The 24,042-nt window shown below is 40.0% G+C and overlaps 1 non-coding gene across 1 annotated transcript; it reads left to right on the forward strand.

Moving 5' to 3' along the window:
- Positions 1-8,553: 8,553 nt before the first annotated feature.
- Positions 8,554-8,655, forward strand: LOC120316176. Its single transcript, XR_005558880.1, has one exon. It is a non-coding gene; the product is annotated as a U6 spliceosomal RNA (small nuclear RNA).
- Positions 8,656-24,042: the final 15,387 nt, after the last annotated feature.

The raw sequence follows: 24,042 nt of genomic DNA on the forward strand, positions 1-24,042 counted from the left end.
AGCATTGTAATTGCGTCTCAAAGCGGAATATACAGTATCTGCCTATCTTCCAGACTTTTACAAACTGGAACTTTTCAATTGTGTTTAACAATAAATCTCAGAATCCTGACTGAATTCTTAAAGAATATTGTTCTAGATTATCTGTCTCACTGCTCCACTAGAGGCCAAGACATTTGTTCTTAATGTATTTTCAAGGTTTAGAGCTGTCTAATGGTACACATGCCTCAGCTCCTTTTGGGTAGTTTTGCTTCTAGATTTATTCTGTAGTAGCTTTTTCCCCAAGTTGCTTTTCTCTAGGTAAAATGGGACTGCGATTTTATAATACTCAAGAATATACTTTGGAATTATCCAGTTGGAGAGACTGTCCTAGAAGTTGAGTCTTCTCAGATCTGCAGAAAATCTTGTAGAAGGGCAAAGTTTTATTCTGTCTCAAATGGTTACATTGATTGTGGTGGGAATTAGGCATTTTCACCCATGTTCCAGAGTGCAATGTCATACTAAGATAGACAAGATAACCTTTATTGTCATTTTTTATTGTGAGCACACTGGCACACATTAAAAATGAAATTCTGCTGCCCACTCTACAAATACACAGACGGATGCGAGACAATTAGAAGCAATACGATCAACTGGGGCAGGTAGACCGGTAACATGCTCTATGAGCAGAGCGCAAAAACAGCTGGTCTTATAAGCAGGCTTTCGAACTTCCGGCATTCCAGTCTGACGACGTTGGCAGTTAGCCGACGAAAGCTAAGTTTATTAAGCAGTTGTTAGTTTATTCAATAGTTGTTTTTATATTTATCCTGGTGTTCGACTAGTTCTCTCTCTCTCTCTCTCTCTCTCTCTCTCTCTCTATATATATATATATATATATATATATATATATATATATATATATATATATATATACATACATACACACACACACAACCATTAAGGATATATATATAAATTTTAAAACCAAACAAATAAATATAGATATAGATATATATGTATATTAAAAAGGATATTAAAAATAGAAGCATGATTCTGGGTGTATACATGGTGAGAATAAAATATGATCACCAGGAAAAGTTAAAACATTAAAAGTTTTAATATAAAACAGAAGTTTTAAATAAAAACATTAAAAGTTTTAAAAGATTAGCAACCTAGCTTTTGTTGGCTCCTGCCAACTTCATCAGGGCGTACACAAATCAATGGGAGTGAACATTTATATGTAAATTAACGCCTGCACTCGACTCCTGGACCATGTAATAGGTCCAGGTCAGCCAATCATAGCATTCCCTGTAATTGCTGCATGATTGAGTGACTCATCTACTTGTATCACGCGTCCCTCATATACCGTGGAGTATAACGAGAGCTCGGATTGACAGTTTGACCACACCCCCTACAGACACACGAGGAGAGGGCTACTGTAAACCCCCTGCTGAAGGAATAATCAGGCGATCTCGGAAGGCAGCATTACTAGCCGGGGTGAATGGTAGCGTGTGTATTTCACCAGGATCCGCATCGCGTTTTACATCACACCCCTTCCAGGGGAGAAGCGAGGAGAGCTGACCCACTGGAGTTTGCAAGCAACCACCTTTGGGGATCTTGACGGCCTCGATGACTGGCCAACATAATTTATAGTCCAACCCCAACAATGTGTTGGCAGCTGTTCAAAAAAAGGGGAGAACAACTGTTACGGAACTTAGCGAGGCTGGGAAAGCTGGGAAAATGGTGTATGGGGGAGAACCATGCAGTGAAAGCATAAGTACATTACCCAGATTGAGGCTTCGTTGTAAAAAACATCATGATGTTAAGGGTAGATGTCAGAATGGTGGAAAAGGGGAGGGCCATAAACTCACGGAGAGTTCAAAGGAAGAGAGAAGGGGGAGACGACTTAGTGGTGGGGATGACATCTCGAGTTGGAATAAGATCGAGGATCCTCCTAGACCACGGATACGGATGAGTGGAGAGTCAGAGGCTTGTTTAAACTCTGATGAGGGACGCGTGATACAAGTAGATGAGTCACTCAATCATGCAGCAATTACAGGGAATGCTATGATTGGCCGACCTGGACCTATTACATGGTCCAGGAGTCGAGCGCAGGCGTTAACTTACATATAAATGTTCACTCCCATTGATTTGTGTACGCCCTGATGAAGTTGGCAGGAGCCAACGAAAGCTAGGTTGCTAATCTTTTAAAACTTTTAATGTTTTTATTTAAAACTTCTGTTTTATATTAAAACTTTTAATGTTTTAACTTTTCCTGGTGATCATATTTTATTCTCACCATACACACACACACACACACACACACACACACACACACACACACATAACATATGTATACATATTCTATATCAGGGGTCCCCAACTGACCTGTTGGTCACTGTGCCATAGGAATGGCTGGCAAGTGCATCCATGTGTGCTAGTGGCCCCGTTTGTGCATGTGCGGGGCGCTAGCATCGCCACCATATCATACGGGCACTAGCGGCCCATTTGCAATGCATGAGGGTGCTAGTGGCCCATCTGCATATGCAAGTGGGCGCTAGCAGCTGGTTTACACATGCTTGTGAGCACTAGCGGCCCATTTGTGCATGCATATGGGTGCTAGTGCTGCGACCAGTGCCTCCATGGGTGTGTGTGCCCCACTTGTTCATGCATGTGGGCACTAGCGCTGCTGCAATGCACTCACCCATTTTGCGCATGTGTGTGCTGTGTGTACGTGCACACACTTGCATACATTTCCCTGCTCTTCCTTTTCCCTCTGGGCCGCCAACCCAGAAAGGTTGCGGAGCTCTGTTCTATATACATACATACATGTATATATTTGAAATGGACGGTGATTAATATATCTATATCTATATCTATGTCTATGTCTATATCTATATATCTATTAATCACTGTCCATTTCGAATACATAGCAGAAAGAGGAAATTTGAGAGTTCACAAGATTGTTATTATATGGAACAAAGCTGTGACTGAATCTGGATGTTCTGCTTCGGATAACAAGAAGCCTCCTCCCTAGAAGGTAACAAGGAAAACTAGTCACAGAGAGGCTGTGTAGTGTCCCTGATGACATTGCAGTCCCTACTCAAGCAGTGCTTATATGCTATGTCTTATATTAGTCTGTTTTGGTAGTGATAGCACATTGAACTGCCCCTATTACCATTGTGCTGTTTCACATCATTGGAAAATCATGGTTAAACACATGAGGTTATTCTGTTTGATTTATAGCTATTATTATTGTCTGATTTTTCTGGCACAGGCAGCTTATCTACTGGCATTAAGCATACCATTAGGATAAGAAATAAACACTACAGCTCCGTGAAATTTCCAATCACAAACCATGATGTTACATAACAGGGTAGCAAGACATACAAGATTCATCTTGAGTGGAAAGTTCCCACAGTGGCGACGCACACAAAAAATCTGATATGCCACAAATCCCTTGGAATGTGCTCCTAAGTTATAGTTATTTAAATCACTGAATTTGCACACATTCTCTTTTTGTTCCTTCCATTCCAGTCTTCCTAGTTTTGAAATACAAACAGTGACAAACAAAACACCCTTTGTGCAGATTTTAAGAAATACCCTTACTTATTATACATTTGCATTTTTACTTATGCTCCCAATTTCCCAAAACTGGAAGAATACATGCAAAAATCAACTGATTTTCAATTTTATTCCTATACAAATATAAAAGACAGAATTGGCATCAGCTCTATATTGAAATAAAGAACTAGCTGTAGCCTAACTTGTACACAAACAAATAAATACATAATTATCTGCTATCAGTTAAAATATAATTATAATTTGCTACCTCATTTCAAAGGCATCTGCTTGGATAATTACTATCAAGACATGTAACCCTACTGACATATAATGATAAAGAATTATGGATATTGGGAGTGGGACTGTTACAATTAAATTGATTCAGAAAATATTTAAAGAACAAGGTCAGGATTGTCCTGTACTCAACTGTACACAATAAACTGCCTTATCACAAATGAGGGATAATGCTGTAATTAATAAACAGCACTGTCTTATACACAAATAAAATAATAAAATAAAAATAAAATAAAGGAAAAGAAAAAAAAAGAAAAAAGTGGGTGCTTCTAAAAACCTTGTCATGGACAATTGAATGGTATCAGTGACTTACTTAATGGAAGACTAGGTAAATCAAGACAAAGTTTCTTCTTTTGCTTCTACATGTCATTTAAAACAACAGCACCTTTTTTTTGTTACTGTTATTCTGCAAATGGATATGAAAGTCTTGTGTATTTTAGAGAAATGGAGGATGTCAATGAGGCATGTCTAGATCCATGTGCTCCAAAGCGTGAATTATTATTCCCTGGTGGGATAAAATAGTACGACACATTAATTTGTGTGAAGGACATTTCATTCCTTTTCAAAAAAAGACTTATGTTGTTGCATTATTTTCCAGCTGTTAGAGTTTTTTTTTAAAAAGTAGCAATAGGGATGTGTGTGGAGACATGTATTAATTTGAAACATATTAAAAATTTGGAAAATCAACAACTGATTAGAAAATGTGGATTTTGGAGACTGATTCTGATACACAAACACAGGGATGGGAGAAGTTGTTGCTTCCTTTTTTGAAGTGAACCACCCACAACAGTATTTCCAGCGTTAATACAAAATGCAATAAGTTTAGGAGTTTACAATTTTCCAATTTGTCAGCTAGAACAAACAATATATGCAAACACATTTTTATTTATCAGATGAAAACATTGTGTAGAAAAAAATGATTAATTTTCATATTGAACATTATCAAAACTTCCCATCATTAAACTTTAAATATTCTTTAATTTCTTCTCTGCTTGCTATCAGCCACATTAACCTATTTTACAATGATCAAAATGACTTTAGCATCTGTATTTAATGTATCTATCATATTACTATAATAGTTTCTGAATAAAATTTGACAGAATGTTTAAATTAGCAGTGATCTAATTATACAATTAATCAAGATGGGTTGAACAGCAATCACTATCTATGCCAACAGTGATGAATGAAAAGTATGAAATAAGATTGAAAGGAATCAGAACACTGGCAGTGTATATCTTCTTGTACCTTTTATTTAAGGTCATGAACCTTAGAGTCCCTATGTACTATTTACTCAGCTATTTAATTTCTTAATCTTAAGAGTGCTTAGGTGGGCCAAATCAAAGTCATAATCAATGTATATATCTGTTTCCTGGAACTCATGGGGTTTATGTGCACTACTGAACTGCAGGTGAAAATGTTTTAGGGAAGGAACCTCACTGGATCTCTCTGTTGCAGCTGAATTTTATTTGAGCTGCAGACCGTTTTCCTGAGTTCCTATTTGCTTTTTCATCTTTGCTTCTAGCTTTGCTCTATGGTACCGAATTCCAGTTTGTCTGGCAGGTCCTGTCAAGGGCATTGCCAGAATTAAGGAAGCCTTGATAAGGTGATCTCTGGATGACCATATATTACAGGGTGTTTTGGTCTCCTAATTTTTCTTCATCAACATAATAATGGTAAGAAGCCAGATCTACCTCAGAATGGCTGACTAGATGCTTTTGAATTGCTCACCACCAGGAGATGAAAAGACATACTTTTCCTGTATATGTTTCCCTGCATCTGATTTTGGAGATATTTTCCCTAAAACTAGATGTGACATTTATTTTTTTAACACTAATGGCCACTGATACACTTATTCTCCTTGAATTTATCCAATAACCTTTTAAAGCCAACCAAAATTAAAGGCCATGACACACAGTGACAGTTTCCATGTTCTGTATGAAGGGCTTTTTTTAAACCTGTTCTAAATCTCCTTTCAATCAGTTTTCTCAGGTGATCCCTGGTTTTAATGTTTTGAGATGGGGAGAAAATGTTCCACATGACCATTCTCTCCATGGCATGGATGGTTTTGTACACTTTCCTACTTACTTCTCACCTTCTTCTCCTCCCTCTTGATGCGGTCCAGGGGAAATGCCTCTCTCAAAATTAAAACATTAATATTATATACAATAAGACTATTTCTACTTTATCTGAACTACTTAAACTTCAACCCATCCATCCCCACCCCCCTCCCCCACCCCATCCCCCCCAGACTTCCCAGAGCAAAATACAGGATTATGCAAACATATTAAACATAAGGTGACCAACTTTTTTACAACAAAAAGGAGGACACGAATAAATTGAAGAAAAAAATATCATAAATAAAAGAAACATTGTATTTATTGCAACAATAATACAGAATACACTATAATATGATCAATGCATAATAAAAACATTTGTAACAATAACATTTTATATTGTAATTATGCTTACATGCCTATTAATTATTTAAATGAGTACTTTTCCATTGAATGAATATTTTTTGTCAATGTATCATCTTCTAACAATATATTGGAAATATCTGAACAAGAAATATCCTTCATATTGAATTTTATGGCAAGTGCTGCAGCTAGAGTATCAACATTCAATCTCGATTTCTCAGTTGTCCAAAAATCTACACGGCTGGACTGCGCGGGGGTGGGCGGCGGAGGCAGGTGTTGTGAGCCAGGCGCTCCAGGATGGCCACGTAGATGCACAGGGTGAGGTGGTGGCAGCGCAGGTCAGCACTGCATAGACTACCAGCTGGCATGGCCCATGGAAGGTCATCTGCCCACTGTGCCCCCGCCCACAGCCGCCCTCCCAGCACCGCTGCCCTGCCGTGGAGAGCTGGCCCCGCGGTCGCAAAGCACCAGCCGAGCCAGCTCTGGCCCTGAGCCACCCCCCAGCACCACTGCCCACCCTGCGCATCCCCTAGAGCCTGCCCCACGGCTCGCAAAGGCAAAGCACCAGCTGCTCCGGCTCCGGCCCTGCAGCTGTCCCCCCAGCTGCCCCCCAGCACCACTGCCCACCCTGTGCATCCCCGTAGGCCGTGCGGTTCACAAAGCACCAGCCACGCTGGCTCTGGCCCTGCAGCCACCCCCCAGCACTACCGCCTACCTTGTGCATCCCCGTGTAGAACCAAACAGGGAAGATCAAGAGAAACTTACTGCTCCAGTCTCCTCCAGCTATCTGTGGAACTAAGTAAGAGATGGTGTAGTTGGGTAGCAGTGAGGGGTGCAAAGTTCCTGCAACTTGCACGTGCAAAGTTTGCCACCTGGGTGTTTTGGCGCGCTCAGCAGCAATTCCTATTGGCTTTTGAAAGCCAATAGGGGGAGTAGCACAGCTCAGGCAAAAGTTGAAAAAAACCATCAAAAAAAGGTCCCGGAATGCCTTCTGGGCATTCTATGAGGAAAAAAAAAAAGCCCTGCAGATAAGTCTTCAAATATAGAAAAAGAGGACATTTAGGAGGACATTTTCGAGGTAGGACAGAACTCACAAAAGGAGGACTGTCCTCCCAAAAGGAGGACGGTATATGGAAAAGGAGGACATTTAGGAGGACACTTTTTGAGGGAGGACAGAACTCAAAAAAGGAGGACTGTCCTCCCAAAAGGAGGACGGTTGGTCACCTTATTAAACATAATCTATTTAAGTTTACTAATTATACAATGAACAAAATCATAAAAACCCTTAACTCTCTTCAAACTTTAACATCATAAGTTTATAAACAAAATCATTACTCATAGAATAAGTGAAACTTTATAGTTCCATATTTCTTCTGAACATATTCTATCCATCTTCTCCATACGTTAAAATATCTCTCTTGTGAGTGGTCCTTTAAATAAGCAGAAATTTTAGCCATTTCTGCTAAATTAGAAACCTTAAATACCCATTCTTCTAAAGAAGGCAGAGTATCCTTCTTCCAATATTGACCCACCAGTAATCTTGCTGCTGTTATTAAATTCAACATTAAAATAGTTTCTTTAACATTAAAGTCCACAAAAATTCCCAAAAGAAACAGTTGGGGAGTAAACTTAATCTTCCTTTTAAAAACCTTTTGAATGTTCCACCAAATCATAATCCAGAAGGCTTTAATAACTTTACAAGTCCACCAAACATGAAAATAGGTTGCATCTAAGCAACCACATCTCCAACATTTAGGTTGCAGGTTCGGGTACATACAGGACAACTTTTTAGGATCCAGATGCCATCTATAAAACATTTTATAAAAATTTTCCCTCAGATTCTGGGCCTGCGTAAATTTAACATTTCTAGTCCAAATTACCTCCCATAAGTCCAATGAGATCGGTTCTTGAATATTCTGGGCCCATTTAATCATACAATCTTTAACTAACTCTGTTTCTGAATCCAATTTTATTAACTCATTATAAAATCTTTTAATATGGGCACATTTCTGATCCTTAATCTGAATTACCAAATTTTCATCTACTAAAGTAATTCCCACTTTCTTATCCAAAGTCCATCTCTGCACAATTTGCAAATACTGAAACCACGATTGTAAAATGTTTTCTTGCCTTAACACATCAGAAGACTTTAATTGCCAATCAGTACCTGACCAAGTAAGTAACTCTTTATATGAAATGTTGTCAAAATTCACTCCCTTGGAAACCCCCTGGATTGCTTGTCCAGGGATCCCCCAAATAGGTATTTTATAATTTAACTTATAATAATATTTTTTCCAAACTCGTGCTTGCTTCGGCAGCACATATACTAAAATTGGAACGATACAGAGAAGATTAGCATGGAAATCTATGGAGGAATTAATGCAAGAAAATATTATTTATTCTTGGTTTCAGTATAGGCAATTATTAGAAAGATGGAGTATAGATCAAAAAGTGGGTTTTGTTATGGAAGATGTGAATTTGATGAAACAAATTAAAGATCAAAGTAAAACTCATATAAAAAGAGTTTATAATGCCTTAGTGGAATTGGATTCAGAAACAGAATTAGTTAAAGATTGTATGGTTAAATGGGCTCAGAATTTTGAAGAGCCGATTTTATTAGATACATGGGAGATAATTTGGGTGAGGAATGTTAAATTTACTCAAGCTCAAAATTTACGAGAAAATTTTTATAAAATGTTTTATAGGTGGCACCTTGATCCACAAAAGTTGTCTCGTATGTACCTGAATGTACAGCCCAAATGTTGGAGATGTGGTTGTCTGGATGCAACGTATTATCATATTTGGTGGTCATATAGAAATGTAAAGGCTTTTTGGATTAAGATTTGGTGGAACATTCAGAAGATTTTTAATAGAAGGATAAAATTTACACCACAACTATTTTTTCTAGGTATTATTGTAGATTGTGATGGTAAAGAGATTACCTTAATGTTAAATTTTATTACGGCGGCAAGGTTGCTGATTGGGAAATATTGGAAGAAGGATTCCTTGCCTACTATAGAAGAATGGTTTCTTAAAGTTTCTTATTTATCAGAAATGGCAAAAATTTCGGCTTATCTGAAAGACCATTCACAAGAGAGATATATTTCGGTGTGGAAAAGATGGGTAAATTTTGTACAGAATAAATATGGGATTAGAAAGTATTATTTAGCTTTTGAATAATTTATAGTTTAAAGTAGTATGGTTGGATTTGTAGTTTCTATGTATTGGAGTTAAAGTACTTTAAATTTTTTGGATGTATGTATAGTGGATTGATGTTCATTTAATTTGTATGTTTTTTTTGTTTCTTTAACTCTGTATTCAGCTCTGGGAAGGAGGGGGGAGGGTTATGGGGTGGGAGGGGGGTATTTTATTGTAAAAAGTTTATAAAATTTTCAATAAAAAAATATATATATATTTTCCAAACTTGAAGTAAAGCATATCTTAAAATATGTGACTTAAAGACCAAATCTACTTTCTTATCAAAAATTAAATATGCATGCCAACCATATAATAAAACAAGAATATCTCTATTTGTTAAATTGAGCCAGTCACTTACTAAAGTTAAAGTGGCCGCATCATAATATAATTTCAAATTTGGTGCTTTAAGTCCACCTCTTTCTCGAGCATCTTGTAAAATCTTAAACTTTACCCTTGATTTCTTCCCGCCCAAAATAAATTTATTAATACCCTTCTGTACACTTTAATTATGTCTTCTTTCTGTACTTTTCCCCAAGCCAAAAAGCTTGGAATGCTTAGCTTTTCTCAAACTAAAAAGCTTAAAAACTTTTTCTTGTACAGAAAGTGTCCAAGCTCTGTGACCATATTGATTGTCATTGTCTGCATTTTTCCTAGAAGTATTACAGTAGATCAGCTTTTCAAATATGATGACCTGAACTGTATAAAGCAGTTCACAAATCTGAAATATGCAGGTGCATTATACATTTTACAAAGGTATTAAATTATTGGCATTTTTATTTCCAGTCCTTTGCTAATGAGCCCTAGCAGGAAATTTGCCTTTTTCACAGCTGCTGCACAGAATCAACATCTTCACCGAGCTATCTATTACAAACTGAATTTTTTTTTCCTAGTTGATTACAACTTAGATTGCTTAAAAAAAAGCTTACATAAATTAAACCACATTTGCCATTTGGTTGACTATTAAAGAGATCTTTCTAGGGTGCTTCACAATTACTTTTGTTATGATATACTGCTATTTGGGTCAAGAATAGAGTAGAGTAGAGTAGAGTAGAGTAGAGTAGAGCAGAGTAGAGTAGAATAACTTTATTGTCACTTTAAATGTACACTAATCGGCATATATTAAAATGAAATTTCGTTGTATACAGCTCTCAAACGGTCACCACCTCCAACATACACTACATAAATATGACAAAAATAATTGCATTTACCCACATACCCACATATATTCTATGACACAGAGAAACAACACAATCTAGTTCGAATGTGTATATATATATATATATATATATATATATATATATATATATATATACATACATACACATGGTGAGAAAAACGAATCTTGCGAGTTTTCCAGACAGATGGCATAGGGAACAAAGCTGTTACAAAATCTGGTAGTCCTGCTGGAAATACTTTGAAACCTCATCCCAGAAACATACTGTAAAGTGGGTGTGTGGGGTATCTAGTAATGCTTTGAGCTCTAAGCACATAGCGCTTATAAGCAGTGGCCTGAATAACGGGAAGCAAGTTTCCTATGATCTTCTCAGCTACTTACTACTCTCTGTATGGACCTTCTATCTGAGGCTCTGCTACCACCAAACAAACAATGATGCAGTTTGTTAAAATGCTCTCAATTGTGCCTCTGTAAAATGTGGCCAGGGCAGAAGGAGAAAGATGTGCTTTCCTCATGCGACGCAGAAAATGCAGATGCTGGTTTGCACACTTCACTAAGGATGACGTATGGAGATTGTTAGTTATCTGCACCCCCAGATATTTAATACTGTTGACCACTTCTACATCTGTATCCTTGATACTGAGTGGAATATGACTATGCTGGCTATTTCTAAAATCTGCAATGATCTCCTTTGTTTTATTAACATTTAGAACCAGGTTACTTTTATTGCACCAGTCCACTAGAGCCTTCCCTATAAGCATCTTCATTGTCGTCCCGGATAAGACCCACCACTGCTGTGTCTTCCGTATACTTCACAATATGATTCATAGCATATCTGGCACAGCAGTCATGGGTCATCAAGAGGAACAGTAACAGACTCAAGATGCAGCCCTGTGGGGAACCTGTACTCAAGGAGATGCAGTTGGAAACTTTTCTTCCAACTCACACAAACTGGGGCCTATCAATAAGGAAATCAAATATTTATTTACATAAAGGAATATTAAAACCTACTGTAATAGGCCCAGTTTGTTCACCAAATGCTGAGGAATGATTGTGTTAAACACCAAACTAAAATCAACAAATAGCATTTGCACATGAGTATGCTTCTCCTCCAGGTGCACCAAACTAAGATGAAGCACACAGAAAAGTCATCATCTACAGTACAGAGTGGTTCTTCCGATAGGCAAACTGTAATGTGTCAAATGTAAGGGGAAAGCATATAGTCATTTATTTATTTATTTATTTATTTATTTATTTATTTATAAAATTTATAAGCTGCCCCACTCCCGAAAGACTCTGGGCAGCTAACAATAAAAAACACATAAAACATACCAAAACAACAATACAAAAACAATCATCCAGGGATAAGGTTTTATAAATCCCAGGCCTGCCGGAAAAGCCAGGTCTTAAGTAGCTTACGGAAGACCAACAGGATGGGAGCGGTCCTAATCTCCAGGGGGAGCTGATTCCAAAGCGTGGGCGCCATCACAGAGAAGGCCCTCCTCCGCGGCCCTGCCATATGGCACGGCTTGGCCAACGGGGCCTGAAGGAGGCCCAGCCTGTGGGATCTAACTGGACGTAGGGAACTATGAGGTAGTAAGCGGTCTCTCAAATAGCCTGGCCCTGAGCCATATAGGGCTTTAAAGGTAATGACCAACACCTTGAATTGGACCTGGAGACCAATAGGCAACCAGTGCAGCTCACAGAGGATAGATGTAACATGGGTGTATCGAGGAGCACCCACTATCACTCGCGCGGCTGCATTCTGGACCAACTGTAGTCTCCGAATACTTTTCAAGGGTAGCCCCATGTAGAGCGCGTTGCAGTAGTCCAAACGTGAGGTGACAAGGGCATGAGTGACTGTAAGGAGAGCCTCCCGGTCCAGGTAGGGTCGCAACTGGTGCAACAGGCGAACTTGTGCAAAGGTCCTCCCAGCCACAGCCGTCAATTGATGTTCCAAATTCAGCTGTGGATCAAGGAGGACACCCAAGTTGCGAACCCGCTCCGAAGGGGGTATATTTTCCCCCGCAAGAGTCAACACTGGACAGTCGACATGATCCTTGGGAGGCAACATCCAAAGCCACTCGGTCTTGTCAGGATTGAGCCTGAGTCTGTTAACCCCCATCCAGACCCTCACGGCTTCGAGGCAACGGCCCATCACATCGGCCGCTTCACTGAGAGAGCTCGGGGAGGAGATATATAACTGGGTATCATCAGCATACTGATGAAACCTCACCCCGTGCTGTCTGATGATCTCACCCAGCGGCTTCATATAAATGTTAAATAGGAGGGGAGAGAGGACCGACCCCTGTGGCACGCCGCATTCAAGGGGCCTTGGGGATTGACCTCTGCCCTCCCACCAATACCGATTGTGACCGGCCAGAGAGGTAGGAGGAGAACCACCGTAAAATGGTGCCTCCCACTCCCACCCCTTCGAGTCGTCGCAAAAGGATACCATGATCGATGGTATCGAAAGCTGCTGAGAGGTCAAGTAGCACCAAGACAGAGGAATAACCTCTGTCTCGGGCCCGCCAGAGATCATCCATCAGCACGACCGAAGCGGTTTCTGTGCTGAAGCCGGGCTGAAGCCAGATTGAAAAGGGTCTAGATAATCCGCTTCATCCAGAGACCATTGGAGCTGGAGCGCCACCACTCTCTCTACAACCTTCCCCACAAAGGGGAGATTGGAGACTGGACGGAAGTTATTTAAATCAGCTGGGTCCAGGGTAGGCTTCTTGAGCAGGGGCCTCACAACCACCTCCTTCAGGGATTGTGGAAAAGACCCCTCCCTCAACGAAGCGTTGATCAACACCTGGAGCCAGCTTCGTGTCACCTCCTTGGTGGCCGAGACCAACCAGGAAGGACACGGGTCCAATAAACAAGTGGAGGCGCTCATTGCTCCCACCGCTCTGTCAACATCCTCAGCGGTCACAGACTCAAATTCATCCCATAAAACTGAGCTAAGACCTGCCCCAGTCATCTCAAAAGGCCCTGCCCAATCGGAGTCTAGGTCTGTCCGAATCCGAGTGATTTTGTCTGATAAGAATTGCACAAATTCCTCCGCTCTACCCTGTAAGGGCTCCCCAGCTTCCCGAACATTAAGTAGGGAACGGGTCACCCTAAACAGGGCGGCGGGGCGAGATTCTGCAGACGCAATAAGTGCGGAAAAATGCGAACATTTTGCCACTTGTATCGCCACTAAATAAGTCCTAATATAGGCTCTTAGAAGTGTCCGGTCGTATTCGGAGTTACTAGCCCTCCAGGGTCGCTCTAGACGTCTCTTCTGATGCTTCATCTCCCGTAGCTCCTCAGTAAACCAAGGTGCCCTCTGGGATCCACAATCACGGAGAGGTCGCAAAGGCGCGATCCGGTCTAATGCCCCTGATGCCGCCTTATTCCAAGCAGCGACCAAGGACTCAGCCTGTTCGTGGAGGAGGGAATCAGAAAAACCCCCAAGCGCTATTTGGAACCCTTCTGGGTCCATTAAACGCCTGGGGCGGAACCACCTAATCGGTTCCGCCTCCCTGCGGTGGGGGAGTATGATCGAGAAATCTAACCTCAACAGGAAGTGATCCGACCATGACAAGGGAGAAGTGACTATACCCCTTAAATTGAAATCACGTCTCCACTGCCCCGAGAGGAATATCAAGTCGAGCGTGTGTCCTCCCCTATGGGTCGGACCCTGAGTTATCTGGGTCAGGTCCATGGTTGTCATGGAAGCCATGAACTCCTGAGCAACACCAGAGGATTCGCCGAGTGACGGCAAATTGAAATCCCCCAGCACCATAAGCCTGGGGAATTCCACCGCCAACCTGGCTACCCCCTCCAGCAGCTCAGGCAGGGCTGTTGTCACATAGCTGGGAGGCAGGTATGTCAACAACAAACCCGACTGAACCCTTGAATCCAACCTCAAGAGAAGGGACTCACATCCAACAACCTCTGGGGCTGGGATCCTGTGAGGTCTCAGGGATTCTCGGACAAGAATCGCCACTCCCCCACCCCTTCCCTGGAGTCGCGGTTGGTGCATTATCTGAAACCCGTCTGGGCACATCTCTGAGAGAGAAACACCTCCTTCTTGGCCCAGCCAGGTCTCAGTAATACATGCCAGGTCGGCCTCCTCATCCAGGATCAAATCCTGGATGAGGGGGGCTTTATTAATAACTGACCTGACATTAAGAAGCAGCAACCTGAGGCCAGGGTCCTGAACACCCCCCTCTCCAGGTATTGGAGAAGAGTCCAAGGGGTCGGAACAGGTAATCGCTCTAATGCAGCGAGTCCTTGTTCCCCAAAGATGGCCCACCCCTTGGCTCCCGCCATATCTACCTCTCCCTATGATAACCGGGATGTTCCGGCCCACCTCCACCCCCGAAAACTCCCCACCCACCCCGCAGGTCTCCCTCCCACCATCCCCCCCTCCCGGCAGGCCACATCTCACATTCAAATCGAGCCGGGAAGTACATCCGGCCCCCCCCTCCACTTCTGTTTATGCACTCAGCAGAGGGAGCACCAGTTCTTGTTCCCAGCTCCATCACTCACACCCATACACACCCTAATACAATAAACTAAAAAAGATTAAAAAACAATCATACAATCAGCATACACTAGCTAAAAGATTCTGAGAATCAAGGTCAAGAGTCACAAAGGGCCAGCCCCCCCCGGCAGCAGCGGCAGCAATGACAACGGGATGGTGCCAGCCAGGCCCCCCGTGGTGCGTAGCGGCCCCACTGGTCTCGCAAGGCCGGACCGACAAACATGGCCACACAATGAAAAGGTGTAGCCCGCCAGAGGCCACGAGGAGAGAAGGGCCTAGTGTTTCTCCTCCTCCCTCTACAGTCGTCCTCTGGCGGCAGCGGTCCTCCCGCAAGGTTCCAGCTGGGCGGTGCCGATGCAGCAATGGCGACTGGCTGGCTCCGTCTCCGGGGCTCTCCTTTCCGCTGGTCTTCCAGCTCCGGGATACGTTGGAATACATATGGGATACGTTGGGCATTACTCACGTAGCGACAGTTCTGTTACACCATTCGTTTCCTCGCAATGCTTTTAACCCATGGATTTAACAGTGGTCAACCTTTATATTGGGAAAGGTCTTTGGATCCGGCATGGCTATGCTATACTCACTTTATCAGCAGCTTTTTAAAGCTGCACCTTTTCCTCCATTTTCTTACCTATGCTGACGGTAGTACTATTTCATGTCATGTTTCAGAGATGCTATTTCCTCTTTGTTGTTCACTTAGGGATTGATTCCAGCTAAATTAAATGGAACTATTAAGGGTTCTCTTCTGCTTATTTTCAAAACATATTACTTTGACCTTGTGAGACCACAGGCTGTTATCAATAACAGCACCCAGATTATATAGTGCTATATTGCTCTTCTTGTAGTTGCCTGGTTCCACAAAAGTACAAACTTGAGTTATGGAGGTGGTAACAAGATTTATTTAGAAGACATTGAAATCCATGCCAGATTCAAAACACCTTTTCTGCTTTGGAACCACATAGCTGATATTCCTCTCTCTCTTTTTTTTTTTACTCTGAATATATTAGTATTATTCTCAGACTTGGCAAGATCTGGCAAAAGTCACAATGATGTCATGTGTATTGTTACATCATCATGCAAATGACATCAATTATGTACTGGTAATACTTTGTAGCAGATAATATCACTTGCTCCCTTACATAAGAATCACCATTTCCCTTCTTTTTATGACCCTGTAATCCCTTGTAACAGGGTGCAGCTGGGATGACTGAGCATTTACTGGATGGATGCCCTTCCTGATACCTACGCAGTGTTCACAGCAGACATTTTCTCATTGACCTGATAGAGAAACAGCTGCTGCTTCCTAGGATTAAATTCTCAGCCTCCTGAGTGTGAGGCAACCATCTTAATCTCTAGGTCACTACACCGTTTGCATGAGAATCCTCAATAATAAACAAATAACTTGTGTTCCACCTTTTAACTTTAACCGAGTTTTAAAGGGGTACACATTTTCCAAAGCCAGGTAATACAAACCATTCATTTACTATGATGATCTTCCTCAGCTTGGTACTCTTATGCCTGTAATTCCAGGATTTTTTAGGCATCATATCAAATGGCTAGTCTACTTGGCAAGTTGAGGGCTTTGTACTCTTACAACATCAGAAGGGAAACAAATCAGGACAAGCTGGTCTACAGTTAAAACAAAAAGACAACTGACATAGCTAAATTATGTTCTACTTATTCAGCTTTTCATGAACCAGGGAATTCTGAGAAATGAGATTTATATCCATGTAAAATATTAAGGAGCAGCATATTAGTTTAGAGACATATAAAAAGAGACAATATGAATATTAAGTTTTTGTTGATTTTTTTTACTGTTGAGCAATTTATTGTTTCATTTATTATTATGTTTATATTTCACACTAGATTTCTTACTGAATCAAGCTATTTTCCAAAGCACCTGAAGGCAGGACAAGAAGCAACAGGTGGAAACTAACCAAGGAGAGAAGCAACATAGAACTAAGGAGAAACTTCCTGACAATGAGAACAATTAATCAGTGGAACAGCCTGCCTCCAGAAGCAGTAAATGCTCCAACACTGCAAGTTTTTAAGAAGAGACTGGACAGCCATTTGTCCGAAATGGTGTAGGGTTTCCTGCCTGAGCAGGGGGTTGGACTAGATGACTTCCAAGGTCCCTTCCAACTTTACTACTATTACTATTACTAAAACATGGGAATTTCTTTTCATACTCAAATATGAAACTTGAATCTTAGCATTACAGGAATGTAATTATTAAAAGGGATGCATAACTAGAACCTCATTTACAAGAACTAGCAATTTAATATCAATCCACCCGAGCAATGGTTCTTCCTATGCTTTAATATAATAATGCAACTAAGTTAAAACCATCAATTATTGTAGGAAATATTGTTTTAATGGGCTAATTGGGTTTCCTGTTTTTCTCATATAATGAGTCATAGCATTCTCCTTTTCCTCTACATTGTAATGTTCTGTGTTCATGTTAAACATCATAAAATCTCCAAGCTTTCAGTATCAATAAATGAGGATACAAACAATAGAAAGTTTGAAATCGTACAACTTAAAATATGGCAGATCTAAAATGAAATAAATGGGAAATTAGGCACCATTCACTGAAATATGACTATGAGCAGAAAATGGTATTTTACAAATGGATAAATATCATGGTCTCTTTTTCTTCTCGAGGTCCTTGTATAATTGCTTGGGAATGCTGCATTCCACTAAGAGTACAGCATAAAAAGCTGTTGTTGAGCATCAAATAACAAACAATCAATCAATTTGTATTGCCCATTAGTTGTGCAGCAGCTCTAAATCTTGGTCACAGATATCTCTTTTCAAAGACAGAACAACATTCATTAGATGTCTTCCTTTACTCCTCCATTTCTTTGCTGTTTTTATTCCCTTATTTCTTAGTAGCTGAATCAAGCTGCAGGCTAGTTTGCTGATATAATGCCTGTCCGACCCATCTTGGGTTGTATCCACAAAGCCTTTATTTTAAATGTGAACTTTCATGAGAGACAGAGTGAAATGTGAGTTTTCAAATAATATTTGAAATGATCCGTGCTAAGATTGGATGTGTTACACCGTATTTTCTATTTTAATAATGAAGGACATATTTACAACCTCTTTTAACTTTCCTCTCAAGTTTCCTTATGCAAGGATTTCTTTTTCATTTTTGTAAGGTATGAAATGTACAGTAACTCAGATATGCAATGATTGATTGGTTGATTATGTGCCATCAATATATGTGTATGTGTGTGTGTGTGTGTGTGTGTAGTTTGTATGTTTGTGTGTATGAGTGCATGTATGTAGTATCAAGTCCCGAGACTTCAAATAATATGATACTGCAGTACCAGGTGATGTATGAATTGAAGAGAAACAGCTAGAAAAAATAATAAAATATCATGATTTGCAAACAGATTCAGCGATTGTGCAGGAAGAAATCAATAGTTATACCAATAGTAATAGGAGTCCTTGGAGCAATATCCAAAGGGCTGCATAGATACATGGAAATTTTGAACTTATTAGATCTGAATATCCTGACTTTGCAAAAATTCACTGCCTATACAGTATACTCAGATGCTACCTTAACAGCTCTTAGGTCCTTGGTTAGGACTTGAACAGTTAAGTTTTTACCTGTCCAAGACTATGAATTGAATTGAACATTAAATCTATATATTTATTATTATTATTATTATTGATAACAACATCAATAATAATATCAATTGCAAAAGGAGCTTTACTCCTAACAGCTTCCACCTGTGATCATATCTGTAGCACCATCAAATATCCATATCTGCCTATCTCAGGTCTTTGGAAAGGACTCACTAGATCAGGGGTCTTCAAACTTGGCCTTTTATGACTTGTGGACTACAACTCCCAGAATTCCTCAGCCAGGCATGCTGGCTGAGGAATTCTGGGAGTTGAAGTCCACAAGTCATAAAAGGGCCAGGTTTGAAGACCCCTGTGCTAGATGTACAAAAAAGCCAAACCTAATCTGAACATTTGGCTGATGATGATGATGATGATGATGATGATTTGCAATCTCCCCACATACTCTGAATTTGGTGTCATTTGATTGACATTTGAATGGATTGGACTTTCAGCATTTCTGTAATATGAGCAACTTTTGGAAATCTTTTGGGGTTACACCTAAGCCTCTGTAGGAACCTCTTATAGTCCTGGCCATAAGTTTCAGCACTCTGCCTTAATGAGACAAAAGATAGACTAACACCATAGCATTATGCATAATAACTTTGAAATAAATTATGGTGGATTCAGTGCATAATAAATCTTTGTTGGCTAAAATCTTGGGTTTGATCACATTCTTGGTATGGTGAAGAAGTACTGTAACAAAATAGCACTAAAATGGAATATTTGCCCACCTGGTACACCCCTAAATAGGTAGCTCCAAGCATTCTACAGACTTTGTGTCTTTCAAAAAAGTATGATTCATAGGCGAAAAAGAGAGAGAGGAAGTAGTCAGAAAAATCTGGGAGGCTTGCAAGTGAAAAATAATATTATCTGCAAAATCCTGTAAACATTTGTTCATAGCTTGTATAAATAGTTATCCCTATAACTGTCTTTTGGTGGCTGGGTAAACGGAATTTACTTTGTTTCAGTGTGGATATTTGAAGTAACAGAGATTCTCTTTTCTGCACCCCAGTCCTTCATTTTGGCATAGACACGAGACATCCTGTGTGATGTCAACAAGTGCATTTGGCTCTCCCAGGCCTTTTCCCAAGGTGAGGATTAGAAAGCTTCAAATACTGTTGGAGAGAGAAAGGAAATCTCATGTAATGCTTTTGTTCTGCTAACAGCTATGTAAAGAGCTGCCTGGGAGTTTTGGAATGGAATCTGTCATCGCTTTAATCCTGTTCTAGAAAATTGTGATGGAGACAGTACAAAGGATGATATCATTAATAGACCCACAATAGAACTGATCCCCCACTATCAATGTTGTCCTCCAATCAATTTCTGTCTTTTTCAAATTCCGGCTTCCAATTGGCTAGACTATAGAGTGGCATCTTGGCTTCTCCTCCCATCCAGCTGTGTTAATATCTGAATCCCAGATATATGAGCAGTAAAGCTAATACAGAAGGGAGCCTGTTCAGTGCTATCCACAGACTTCAGAGGCATTTTTGTGCACTCTGTCTTTGGCATCATGCGCAGGAAATTCCTCTCTGGTCTGTACAATGCAATAAACAAGCCTCCTGTGTATCAGTTTAAGCTTTTAGCACTTCCATTTCATCCTAGGGAGAGCAATAAATCTGCAAAGAATATGCCCATTTGCTTTTTCAGTCTCTTGGTACATCCTTATGTGAAGTCTGAATGCATTCGGCACCTGTTGCTGTGCAAGGCCTAAAACCTGACAATCACTGATGATATATGTATATCTAAACCATGATGGCTAAGTGCTGAGGTTTGCTGATTGAGTATATTCTGTATGTGCAGTATTAAAGCTGGACGTAAGGCTGAGAAATCAGAAATCTTGCGTTTTGATTTTGTTACATGACCAACCTATATCTCTGCAAATATTTCCTTCAGCATACTTTTACTCTACCAAGTTTCCTTTTGTTCTTGGAATGAGGGTAGAGAGTTGATCATGATGTTTGTATGTTGCTGTCCCAAATGTGTTTTAAACTAAACAGTATTTCTTGTCCTGATACGAATGGTATTTGCATGTATGGGCAGAGAGAAACGTTGTTAGGGAAAACAGCATCTTCATTCCATCCATAAAAGAGATTAAATAAAAACTATAAAACAAACGACTACTCAATTCATTTGGGAACAGCAAAAGATTGCTTGCATAGTTTTCTGGGGGAGGAGATTTAGGGGAGAGGAAAAGATAAATTCTGGTTGTGTTGATGGTTGTTAAGGCACTTCAAATGCAAAGAAACTGAAGCCCAGAGGAGTGGAGTCTGAATATTCACAAACCGCCTATGGTTATTTCATTTTAAATGTTTGTATATAATCACAGATGTTATATGAGACTATAAAGAACTCAGATATGGATAGCAACTGGGAATCATAACTGCAATACTACAATTTATCAAAAATACAGGCTTTTCTCTTTTTTTGATAGTTATAGGTTTTCAAAAAAAAGATACACGGTTAAAAGGGAAATAGAAATAGAAAATTAGAGAAGGAAAAAGACTTGGAAAGGAATAAAAAGAAAAGTGTGGAAAAGAAAGAAAAAAAGAAGATATAGATGCAGATGTTAGAATATATCAAACTCTAAAGTTACCATCTGTCTACTTTATTTCAACACTCGTTATAATACTAATCATCAAATTTAAAAATCAATTTTTAATTTTCTTTAGTTTCTTGCAGAAAAATTCAACAATGTTTTTGAAACTGAAAAAAAGACAGGCTTTTCAAGCACCTCTCATTTCCCCTATAATTATGATGATAATTTGTTTTTAGTGTGTGGTTTATGTTAACATATTGGACATGAGGAACAATATGGCATTTACTGTACTGTGTACTTACTAAGCAGCAATTGTAATTACAAACAACAGGGCCTTCCAATATAGTTCCTGCTCTGCTTGTCTTTCTTATCCTAACCTCTTAGTCTCTTATCCTAAATTATCATTCCACTCTGAAATCATGTGAGTGTATGTCAGCCAAAGTTATTTTTGGTTTAGTATTTGGGTTTGCTTCTGTTGCCTTAAAAACATTGCCTGCTTATTTTAAGCCATACTAAATTTTGTGAAACTTACTGCTCAAGATAAGATGTACCAATACTTTTTGAAGGGCTCAAAACTATGGGCTGAAAATGGTAACCCTGCCCCCAGTTATTACCCCTATTTTGATCTTTTTTGCTGCTGTTATGATGATTAGCTCTGAGATAATGGAAAGAGAAAGCAGAGTTTTAAAAATCACCAATAAACTTTTTAGCTATTAGGTACAGTTAATCAAGAAGAAGCAAATATATTAGAGATCAGTGGTTCTCAATCTTTTCTTTACCACGGACCCTCTTTAAATACCTTTTGTGGCCACGACTTAACTCAAGATTTAAATCATAACATTTCTTCAACTCTTTGTGAACCACCTGCGATGACATCGCACTCCCCCCCTCAGCACAGGCTGAGAACCACTGTCATAGACAATTGTATAAAGCACACACCAGCTAGAGTTGCTTTGATGTGAATGCAAGGAACCAGCTCTGCTGCTGATGTTATAAACTGAATATCAGTAGCAATAGCACTTAGACTTACATACTGCTTCATAGTGCTTTACAGCCCTCTATAAGCGGTTTTTTTCTTTACAGAGTCAGCCTATTGCTCCCAACAATCTGGGTCCTCATTTTACGGAAGGATGGAAGACTCAATCAACCTTGAGCCAGTCAGGATCGAACTCCTGGCAGCCAGCAGAATTAGCCAACAATACTGCATTCTAATCACTGTGCTATCACCACTCTTACCATGGTATGGTTTATACTCCAGAATAGGCTTATCATGTTTTTTTTTAGTGGATGATGAAGAAGACAAACACTTTTGCAAATTAAGCCATGTACTTCCAACTAGTGTCAGATTGCCATGTGTTGAACAATTGTGATGTTCATTTTTACTCTGGTTGCAATGCATACCTTGCATCTTTTTCGGCTAATGCAGAAGCCAAGAACAAATTGCTCCCTCTTGGAACTGCCCCTGCGTTGGTTTTCCTCTGACAAGTTAGAGACATTATGAATTCTTGCCACCAATTAATGTAAAGGTGAAGAAATGTGTATATTTCCAATAAGTCTCTTTCATCAGGTCTTAAAAGGTGGCCCCACAGAAATCCCTGTCAAAAGTGTCTTTCAGGTTAGTTCATGGAAACCACGTCAGGACCCAGAAGAAGAAGTTTGCCTCCAGTAGCTGGAAAGAAAATTCTTTGCATTGCCCAGAAGTTACTCGACCCTTCCTTCAAAATGGCTTCTTCCTAGGATGCGCTTTAAGATAGTTAATACTGAATCTCTCTGTATGTTTTAAAAAAATTGTGGGCAGAAAATGATAGTTAAAAGGGCCCACTGTTTTGAATATTAGACCAGTCTTCAAATATTTGAATCTTCCAACCTTTAATAATCCTGCCAGTCGTTTATGGTCCCTCTAATTATTTGCCGAAAAACTCTGTCAATAGCAGATATTTTTCTTAAACAGCATTACAGTAATTCCTTTTTTTTTTTTTTTGGCTTTCTACATGGATGAAATCCCTTCCACCAGGCCGCCTCCCTTCTCTCCCAGTCTTCCTCCCAGGGAGATACTGCAGGAGTAAGGCAAAGTTGTTCACTGGGAATCCTCAAGAGGACAATGATTAAGGGGGGGATAAATCAGTGGAGACCCAACTCGCAATTTAAAAGCTGCAGCCACCAGTGGTGGCCCACAGAGGTGCAGGTATTGGTGACAGAAAGCAGGAGGAGGTGTTTGGCATTCCAGAGGCCTGCTCAGGGCACAGAGGTTTGTTTATATTTCTATTCCACTGACTCCTGTGAAATGCCCTCTGTCTGAACAAGGAACACACATCGAGCTTGGGAAAGCATGTCTGGTATTTCTTGAACCTTCAGTGTTCTGATGTTTGAAAAGGTAATGTGTGGTGAGAATTACATGGAATTACAGAGTCACAAGTCCAGGCACGATTGCTCCAATCAACCTTCTGTAATTACACTGTGATCATTATTACCATCCTTTTGGCAGCAGTAGATTAAGGTGTCCTTAAAAAAAAAGGGGGGGGGAATCAGTTCTCTGTCCCTTCCCCCTGTTTCCCCCTCCTATGCTCTGAAGGATATCTGAGGCCCATCTTTTAAGGAAAGACTTTGATGAGCTATAAGAAAAAACAAATAGCTAGATTGAAAAAACACATGTTGGGAAATGTGATTAAAAAAGATTTGAAAAGATACATAAGGTGTTACAGTCGATAATCTATGTTTC

The sequence above is a fragment of the Crotalus tigris genome, unplaced genomic scaffold, assembly GCF_016545835.1.
Source record: "Crotalus tigris isolate CLP2741 ecotype Arizona unplaced genomic scaffold, ASM1654583v1 scf7180000019267.1258330, whole genome shotgun sequence".
Taxonomy (NCBI): Eukaryota; Metazoa; Chordata; class Lepidosauria; order Squamata; family Viperidae; genus Crotalus; species Crotalus tigris.